The sequence below is a fragment of the Phalaenopsis equestris genome, unplaced genomic scaffold, assembly GCF_001263595.1.
Source record: "Phalaenopsis equestris unplaced genomic scaffold, ASM126359v1 Scaffold213817, whole genome shotgun sequence".
Classification (NCBI taxonomy): domain Eukaryota; kingdom Viridiplantae; phylum Streptophyta; class Magnoliopsida; order Asparagales; family Orchidaceae; genus Phalaenopsis; species Phalaenopsis equestris.
Genome location: NW_018232639.1, coordinates 115165 through 122871, shown reverse-complemented (window position 1 = coordinate 122871; position 7707 = coordinate 115165).

Sequence of the window (7707 nt, the reverse complement as noted above, 5' to 3'; positions counted from 1 at the left end):
AAAACACGGAATTCATATATAAATTCAAAGTCATACAAACTATAACAAATAAATAAACTTTTCTCTAATTTCTCCCCAAGTAAACTCCTCAAAGTTCCTTTGAATCTCTTTCTTTCTTTACAGCACACAGAACTCCTCTTGGAAATAGCAAGGAAGAAGAAATCTCTCACTTTCCCTCCACTCTTACAATCTTTCGAAGAATTCCTCACAATCTCTTCACTCTAATGGAAGCTTTCTAACCTTCAGGCTCTCTAGAGCTTTCACCACCTCCTCTTCTTTCTCCTCTCTCGACCAAAATCTTTCCTTTAATGATGTGGATGATTTTTCCAAAGATTTGCTTAAGCACCCCTCCAAAATTTGACATTATCCATTGCATAATTACACCTAGCCGTCGATCTCGCCGTCGGCCCGTCGATCTCGCCGTCGGTGGCATCAATTTCGCCGTCGGCGGCCTTCTGGAGAATTTGTCCTGTAGCCTCGAGAAAAACTCACTGTAGGCGATGTCGATGGCGCCGTCGGCGCCCTAGTTCAAATCTCCATATTTTGGTCCTTTTTGCTCCAAATCCACTCCTTTTTGCATCTTTTTTCTCCATTGACTCTAATTCATCATTCTTGCAACAAAACATCAAAAACACCTTTCTTTAAAGTGCAATATCATCAAAAACTGTATAAAATATGTATGAAAATCATAACATATTTTCCTCTGGTCACAGGGGTTAAGGATTTTCTTCCCCGAATCTGAGACAACTAGTCTAGCAGAGGCAACCCCTATCCTACCCTCTGTCCTATCCTACCCTCTGTGCTATTCTCTGTGCTATTAATCTTTGTGGTGGTATTCTTCTTCTTCTTTATCTTTTACGATGACAATTCTTTGGCAAAATCTGCATCTCAGGCTTGGCAGACTGAAAACTTTGAACGGAGGCTTATTTTAAAGCATTCTAAATTTGGTTTAAGACCCCCTTGAGCTTGTTCCAAGTCGTACTCCCTTTTCCAGTATATGGGTCAATCGGAGAGATTGGCTCAGCCAAAATCATATTTATGGAACCCTTTTCAGGTTCTTTCAAATATTCTTTCGGGATCATTATATTCCCTTCTTTAAGATTTTTCTCAAGCCAATCCTTGAAGAAAAAACATTACTCTATTGTGTGTCCAAGAAATCTGTGATATATACAATAATTTGGTTGATCTTTCTTGTCTACCTCTTCGGGTTTCTTAGGATATGGTAATCTGAACTCAGACTTCTTCATCAGATTTCTGAACATCTTAGGTACAGTTTCATCTTTGAAGGAATACACCACTTTCTGTCATTCTGCCGAAGATATTCTCTTATTCTCTGCTAGGTATGATCCTCCTTGAGGCGGTCGCTGGCTAGACTGGTGATGACGATTGACGAGGATTTTCTGCATGTATCTTCATTGGTTGTTTTTCTTTAATGACAGTTGTCACTGTTCCTGACTTCTTTTCAAATACTCTGGTTGCCTTGGATTTCTTATGAGAATCCATATGTTTGATTTCTTTTTGAAGACTGTTGGCTTTGCTGATTAGCTTCTCGAAGGATTTGATGGCGAGTCCCTTGAGCATGAAAGTTATTGGCCCATGAATGCTCTTGAGTAAGATCTCAATCGTGTGAAGTTCCTGCAGCAGCTGAGGTTCACATTTCATGCTAAGGTATCTCCATCTCAAAATATAGTCCACTAAAGTCTCATTGGGTTTCTGCTTTTCCATTATGAGATCTCCAATAGAGACATGATGTTGCACTCTGATAAATCTTTTTACTAACAATTGTTCTAGCTCAGCGAATTTCTTAACTGATCCATTGAGTAATTCAACATACCAGTCAAAAACAATCCCTGACAGGTTGCTGACAAACTGACAAAAAAGCAAGGCTTCGTTATATCCACTATTATCATAACTAGCTCAAAAATGTGATATGTGCTATCTGAGATTTCCAGTCCCATCGAATATCTTAAAGTTTGGTGACACAAAACCCTTAGGGTAAGGTACGACATTAAGGTAAGGTACGACATTGAAATCCTCCGGGTATGGTCTACCCTTTAAAACCAATGCACCACCCTTAGATTTGGCTAAGGCCTTCCAAACTTGCTCAACCATTTGCTTAAACTCCTTCTCTGGCATGGCGCTTGATGGAGAATCCTTCTTTTGTTGATTGTCTCTATTTGCTGAGGAAACTTCCCTCCTTTCATCTGTGATATGTATAATCTTTGGTTGGTTGATTTCTAGATAGTCTAACTGTAGGGGTTGTGACTGTCCCTAAACTGTGGCCATGGCGGTCATGGTTGCGGCCATCTCTTCGGCGGCCATCTCTTCCATTCTTTTCTCCATTTGGCTGATTTGCTTGTCCCTTAGGAAGACAACCCTATGCAACTTATCTACGACGTTCTCTTTGACGATAGGTTAAGCATCACACACAAATGCAGTGGCTCTAGTCTCGATGACATGGATATCCATGAAATCTTTCTCAAGATAATCATTAAAGTCAAAATCATCATCATCATCATCAATGAAGACTCCATGTTCCCGGCTAATTCAAAAATCTTGATCCTGAGCTTTTCAACCTTTTCTTCAATTATTGATTCTTGGATTATTTTAAGATTTGGAGGACCCTATTGGACCTCATCTAATTGCTCCTCCATCTCACTAACAATTGTTGTGATAATATCAGACAACAACCAAACCTCCTCCAAGCCAGAGCAACACCAAAAAGAAACAAACAAAAGGAGGAAAAAGCCAAACAAACAGTCAAATAAAGCAAGAAGAAGACAGAAGTCACCATTGATGCAAAAACCCTAGCAGAGCTAGGGAATCAGCCGCCGCCACCATGAAGAAGATATATATATATATATATATATAAATCAAATAAAATATGTAAAAAAAAACTCAATATTTAAATCTCATGCCTATACGATAAAATATAAAATCTTTTTAAAAAACCTATTTAAATCTCACGCCTCCCCTCCCTGCTCCCTCCCCCTTTCTCTCTCTCTCTCCCTCCCTCCCTCCTATATGCATGCTGCAACCAAAAATTTAAAAAAAATAATATCTCACCCACACCTGCCTCCCCCCCATGGCTATGAAGGTGTCAAAAATAAAAAAAATAAGAAGAAGAGAAGAGGAGAAAGAGAGGAGAGACCAACTTTCCATAGAGCCACTAAACCCACCTGCACCCTTGAGTAAATTTGTGCTCCTTGACCTTAGGAACACAACCACCCCCACTATCGCTGCTAGAAACCACCGCTGCCAGCAGAAAACCCGTTTGAAGCTCATGGCCACCTTGCGCTTTTCCACATAAAACCCTTTCAAAACTCACTCAAATTGTTATATGTGGCTCCTCAGGTCCTTACGAAACCAACCCAACCATTTTTCATATAGGTATCCTGGCTGTTAGCACCTCCTCCAAGCAATGCCGAGCCAACTCTGGTGAACATCCAACCCGACTTGAGAATCACATCAAATCGCCGCCATAAGGACTTGGATAAGCTCAATGAAGCCTACTTATTCAAACCTAATTAAGGACAAACCTCTTAGACTCAGGTATATGTCTTAAATTAAAATAATAATCCCAAACTGTCCTCCCATTCAGATTGAAAAATAGACCCCAAAACACCCAAGCACCCATATGGATGTGATATACTCTTTGATCTGAACAAAACGAACCCAAGAATGTGAAATTTGGTTGAGAATCGGTGGAGAACAAACACCGAAAATTTTGGTCATCAGTTCTCCTCTATGCATTGCAGGCATTGGAGTCACGGGCATCGCGTGAGGGAGAAGGAGATACTGCAGCATGTTTCTTTTTTTTTATTCAAGAAATTATAACTAAACTTTGCATAACTTTTTGTAAAAAACTAAAAAAAATAAACCGAAAGATGTTATGAACTCAGAAAAATGAGGAGAATTTTTAATTGTCAAAATTAAAGTCACGATATTTAATCAAGGAAATATTTTTAAATTAATTTTTGAATTTTTAGATTATTTAAACAATAAAAAGTAAAATATAAATGGAAAAAATATGAAATTTGACTGAGATATTGAATGGCTTGGAAACAATCTTACCAGATTTTTCTAAGTCATTTTGATTTCTCTGTAGGGAGATTTTTGTTTAGTTAAACAGGTCATTTTAAATAATTAAGAAAAATAAGAAATGTGCAATTTCCAAATCCCCCTTGATTTTGTTCTTTGACTTTAAACAGAACTTGAATACCTTAAAACCATTTCAACCCTAAACTCGATAAAGTAACTCAAGGATTAATCAAATCTTAATCACAAAGATCACATATCGCAACTTAAACCCCCTTTTTTTATAGTTTATGAAGATTTCTTCGATGATGCATCCTGTTTATGTTGACAAGAATCTTCCGGTCCTGTGGGCAATCACCTTCCAGACTAAGTAAACTAGAGCACCCGGAGACCCGGTACGACAGTACCATAGACATCTTGACTGAGTTGCCACTAATTAAATAATTAAAATTTAATAAAAAATTTATAAAACATTATTTTTTAGTTGCTCTATTTATTTATTGATTTTTAGTTGCTCTATTTATTGATTTATGTATCTCAATGCATGTTCTTTTACTGCTTTTATCAAACATAGAATGCATGTATTAATGACAAATACTGAAGAAATAAAAGTTGTTTAGATTAAGGAGAACGTAGAAATAATAACACTAGGAAATTACTCAGCTTAAGTGAACTAAGCCTTGGCCTAGGTTTGAACTATACCTCCACTACCCTTTAATTAATTCACTATAAAATTATCGAAACAAATAAAACTTTTAATAATAAGATTGGAGGACCTGAAGACTTGAAGACCTGAAGACATTTCAGTATAGAACTTGGAGCAGACTTCATGGGCAGCTCATTCAAGACCCTTTCTTTAGTTTAAATAACAATCCTTAGGATTCTGAAGTTGTCTTCTATGACATAAAACCTCTCTTTTTTTAAGCTCCTGCATAGTCTCAATATGCAGCATATCCTACCTTATTTTAGGATTTTGAGGTAGTCACTCAACGTAAAACCTCCTATCTTTCTAGGCTTTTTGTGTAAGTCATCACGACATAAATCTAAGACCTAATTAATAAAACTGGCAAGAGTCAACTTAAATTAATATGATCCTAAATTGAGCCAAACATTAGCATAATTTAGGGGATTACCAAGAACTTATCCTGGACCTTTAATCTCCCATATTTTTCTTCCTTTGATTCTTAAAATAAGATCTTCACATTTGAACCAATCCCTATTGAAAATTTCACAATCATGTTCGTTGAAACCCTTCCTTTAAACCCTTCCTTTTGAATTCATTTTTGAATTCATGAAAACAAAAGATCCTGATTTTTATTGAGAGTTTTTTTAAGTGATCCATTTTTTTAAGTAGTGTATTGCCTTTTAGAGTGGTATATTACTCGTGGTTAGCTCGATCATTCAAACTGTGGGAATCAATGGGATTAGTTTGACCCCATTTTCTTCAAATTAAAATACCTAATTTCTAAATACTATATTACACTAAATTAAACCACGCCCAACCGTATGGCGACCGACAGGTGTCTCTTCAAAATGTGTCCACATTCAATGAATCTTCTAAGAGTTACCTGTTTTCAAGAGACATTTTAATGTATTTGTGTGCCCATTAACTGTAATCCACATTTTCACCAAGAGTTGCTTCAAACACCCCTTCAAAATTTGTCCAAAATTCCTTATATTTTCATCATTAACTACCTCGCGTGTAAGCATGAGGTCTTCATCTCTTAGGCATTACCTTCTCTGTCTCCTACCACTTAAGTGTCAGTTCTGGGCGCTTAGGTTCCATAGTTCATTTTCACACCTCCTTCATTTTTGTTCCAAATTTGATCCTTTTTCACCCCTTTCACCATATTTTATGACTTTAATTTTTCCTAAAAAAACACACAAATACCTTCCATTAAAGCACAATATCCTCAAAAATAAGTATTAAAATGTGTACATAAACGTTATATATTTTAGGTGTATCAGTGCCCATAGCTAATACTCAAAACTATGACATATAAATAAATGAACCTACCATTTAAAATTGTGTAGGTTCCCGAGAATAAAGTAACTCAAGGTTACTGAAAAAGGCGCTCCCAACCATTTCTATGGCGCCAAGTGAAAGATTCTGATTATAACTCTGATTCATAGTAAAAGGATACAAATACAACCTAGATAATGGAAAGCCATGAGCATCTTAACCTGAGGCATTATTACCAAAATTTAGGTTAGTCCACCAATTTAGGCTCCTTGAAGAGTTTAGGCTTATGTCAACTAAAAATTTTCACATCCAACTAAAAATCTTTCCTACTCGACTCTACCCCTTAATTTAGGAATCCTTCTAACTTAAAATGACCCAAAATCACTCTCTTCATGAACTTAACTCTCAGTCAACCTTTCCAAACAAAAGTCATTCATTCCTTGTTCATTCACCATTCATTTTCTTCCATCCTAATCAAAATCAAAATAATCATCAATTCTAAGTCTCTTAGGAAAAATTTCCTCTATGTAATTGTTGACCTTCCTTTTAGTTGAGGTTTAGTTTTTTCCTCTTTAGTAGCCTAGGGTCTAGCCATAGGACTTTCCTGTTGACTATTACTAGAAAACTAGAAAAGGAACCCTCACCATTAGAAATTCTACCATATTATTTACTCAACTTGAAGTTCCACAACTTGAAGTTCCACATGGCTCAACTTGAAGTTCCACATGTTGGTCTTAACCTCTAACACTTAGTAGGTGGGGTCAATATGAGGAAGCTCAAGGAGAGTCCCCCTAGAACTACCTGACCTTATGGTTGACCCTAGGTGTTGGTTTTGTAGCTAGTTCACCCACAATCACTCACTCTCACCCACAATCACTCATAACCCTAAACTTAAAAATTGTTGACTTTGATCCCTTGATCTTTTGGGAAATTCATGTAGATGTTCCCCTAAACCCACTAGCACTTAGCTAGGGTTTAGCCAAGACCAGCACATAGAGGACCTAAATGGGCATAGAGGTCCCAAATGGGGATTTTATTGGTCCATAACTCATATAGGGTGGTTGGTACCCGAATTCTACCAAAATGCCAACTTGGCCTTTTGCCCCCAAATCCACCCAAATTACCTAAATGCCCTTAAAACCTTAAATTTGGTCAAAATCCTCAAATTCACTCAAAATATCCAAATTTATTCAAAAATCATTTCAAACCATTTGAAGATACCAAAATTACCTAAAACCGCCCAAATTTTACAAATTTACCTAAAAACCCTCCAAAATTGCCAAAATTACAAAAATGCCCTTGGCACCTCAAACTTTCCCAAAACCTCCAAAATTACTTTAAATGTTTCTAAGACCAATTTGGACCCTCCAATTGAACCCAATTTGAGCATGTTGACCAAGACCCCTAAATTGGTTTTAAAGGTCCAACTTCCCTAAATTTATCCCAAATGTCCTTCAATTTGGTCTCAATTTCCCCCAATTTCAATCCTAAACTCAAATACACCTTCCACAAGACTAATATAAACCAAATCCAATCTTAATCGGTCCATGCTTTAAGCCCAATTTTGATATAAGTCAAACTCCCAATTTTGGCCCTACGACTTAATCCCACCAAATTGAACCCCATATCCTACTCAATTTGCCACAATTTATGTTGAAAAATCTTCATAACATTCCTACAAATCAAATTTGACCTTCAATTGGCCT